Source organism: Crocuta crocuta, unplaced genomic scaffold, assembly GCF_008692635.1.
Source record: "Crocuta crocuta isolate KB4526 unplaced genomic scaffold, BGI_CrCroc_1.0 scaffold262, whole genome shotgun sequence".
Classification (NCBI taxonomy): domain Eukaryota; kingdom Metazoa; phylum Chordata; class Mammalia; order Carnivora; family Hyaenidae; genus Crocuta; species Crocuta crocuta.
The window spans coordinates 2348583-2351337 of record NW_027528869.1 but is presented as its reverse complement, the minus strand read 5'-3'; the positions used below and the strand labels follow the sequence as shown (position 1 = coordinate 2351337).

Here is a 2755-nt window from a genome sequence, read left to right as displayed (position 1 = left end):
AGGAATGAAGGTAGATAAATGGAGTGAATGGGGTCTTTCAGATGTGGAGTGAAGGTGCAAAACTTGAGGAACATATTAAATCTACGGCTGGGTATAAAAGCCAGATAAAGAAAATGTGAAGAAATTATAGTGGCTAAACACACATAATCTGAAGACTAAGAGCTATATCTAAACTACCAAGGAGACAAATATGTTCTTCAAATACCCCTGTCCATTCCAATTCCCCAATCTAATGTCTGAATATCATTTAGGGACTGTTATGTGTAGCTTCATAGGTGGTCTTAAAAGCATATAATGCAAAACATATCTGTGGATAAATTAGAAAAGGTAGACAGGCATCACTTGTTTTATTGCCCTTTACTTTATTGCACTTCAAAAACACTGGGTGGATTTTCTACAAATTGAAGGTTTGTAGATCCAGCAGCCTAGATCCAGCAAGTCAATCAGCATCTTTTGTTTCCAAGAGCACCTTTTGCTTCACTTCATGTCTCCGTGGGTCATTTTGGCAATTCTTGCTATATTTAAATTTTTTTCATTATTATCATATTTGACGGGGTGATCTGTAGTGAGTGATCTTTGATGTTATTATTGCTACTGTTTTGACGCTCCAGGAACTAAAAACATACAATATATCAGATATATAATAATGAAAAGAAGATTAGTGTACCTGTATTGATATCACATACAATGGACTCCAGATAAAAAAGTATTATTGGAGGTAGGGTCACCACTTAATGATAAAGTCTACAAGGAGAAATTGATAAATTCACCATTATGGAGAGATATTTCAACACCCTTTCACTTATTGATAAATTATTCAGAATTCCATGCGTACACATTGACAGAGATATACAACATATAGAGACAACAGCGTTGGCATACGTACTTAGAAAATGCACATTCTCATTAAACCCATAAAAAGTATTTACATAAATTAGCCAGCTTATTTAATACGTTTCAAAGAATTTGTATTATCTAGACCAGGGGTTGAAAAACATTTCCAGTAAAGGACCAAGTAGTAAGTACGTTTGCTTTGCAGGTCTCTGTTCCAACTACTAAATTCTGCTACTGCTGCATGAAAGCTGCCCTAGAAAATACACTTATGCAATTCAACTATCGTTTCCTGCAGGAGCAAGGATAGTAATTAAGCTAATGGTGATGGCCATTTTCCCATAAAACTTTATTTAGGCACACAGAATTTGAATTTTATATAATTTTCACATACCTCAAAATATGATCCTTCTTTTGTGTTTTCAACCATTTAAAATGTGCCCACCACTCTTAGTTCACAAGTAGAGACAAACAAGTGGCAGGCTGGGTTTGTTGATCACTGATTTAGATCTTGTAGACTCTGCTCAAATCTCCCAATAGATTTAGAAATCAATAGGCTAACTAAATAACAGTGCATTTTAAGTTCTAAAGACCAATGTCAATAAATGGGATTTAAAAATAGACTTCAAAAAATAAAATAAAAATAGGCTCCAAATAACTCCTGGATCAAAGAAGAAATCACGAATGAGAATGGCAAAGTACTTACAATTGAATAAAAGAAAATGTTGCCATATCCAGATCATGAAGCATTCTATAGTGGTGAACATGAGAAAACAACTTGTACATTCAGCAACACAGTTAACTCTTAGAAACAGAACATTGAATGAAGTTCACGGAAGACTGTGCACAAGTTGCCCTTTCACAAAGCTCAGCAATGAGCAAAACTAAGTGGTATGTTATCTAGGAACACATATACATTTGATTAAAACTAATATGTAGGGCGCCTGGGTGGCTCAGTCGGCTAAGCATCTGACTCTTCAGCTCAGATCATGATCTCACGCTTTGTGGGTTCGAGCCCCGTGTTGGGCTTTGCTGACAGTGTGGAGCCTGCTTAGGATTCTCTCTCTCTCCCTCTCTCTGCCCCTCCCCTGCTCAGCTCTAGCGTTCTCTTTGGTCTCAGAATAAACAAACATTAAAAAGAAAAAAGCTAGTGTGTAAACAAAGGAATGTTATTCATAAAATTCAAGACAGTGGTTTCCTCTGAGGGCAGGAAGGGAGTGAGAACAAGGTTAACGTGGATAGATCACAATAGTATTGTAAAGTGAGTCCCCTTACTTAGTGTCCTTGCTTCCGAAGGAGGAAAATATTGTTGAATTGCATACAGCAGGGCGGACTTTAATGCATGGAGACAGCTATCGCTATGGAGAGTCTGAAAGAGATGAGACAGAATCACAGAAGAAGGACAAGGCAATTGTCTGATTTGTAGTGCAAGCGATCCAGTTACTGTTCTTTTATTTACCTTGACACAGGTCATCAGAATGCCTCATTGCTTATTATCCCTGACCTTTCAATGACTGATGAGCTCTGTAGATAAAACACTCCGTTCTGAGGAGGACCACAGCTATTCTGTTCCCAGTTTTAAATGTGCAGTTTATTTCTACAGTAAGATTCATTTTCCCCAGAAATTCTAGTGCTTCTGTACAACTGGGGGAAATTTAATTTTTGAATCCGAGAGAGATTTATCAATTTACTAGTAACAACTGAATATTCTTTATTTTTATTTTCCTTTATTTTTTTCTGAATATTCTTTAAAATGCACAGCAGACAACATTTATCTTTTTGAGATCATTTTCTGCTTATTCCACACAAGTGGAAAGTTGCCCTTATTTCACTATTCGCAACTTTTTCTAGTCAACACTAGGCTCTTTATTTTTCTACATGTGTCTAAGTAAATGAGGTTCAAAAGAAAAAAGTAAAACAACCA

General features: G+C 36.3%; 1 long non-coding RNA gene across 1 annotated transcript; it reads right to left on the bottom strand.

Moving 5' to 3' along the window:
- Positions 1 to 346: 346 nt before the first annotated feature.
- On the bottom strand, positions 347 to 2181 carry LOC144225208 (uncharacterized). The gene is made up of 2 exons (XR_013333235.1): positions 2107 to 2181; positions 347 to 614 (listed from the first exon to the last, which is right to left on the bottom strand). It is a non-coding gene; the product is annotated as an uncharacterized LOC144225208 (long non-coding RNA).
- Between the last annotated feature and the right edge of the window lie 574 nt (positions 2182 to 2755).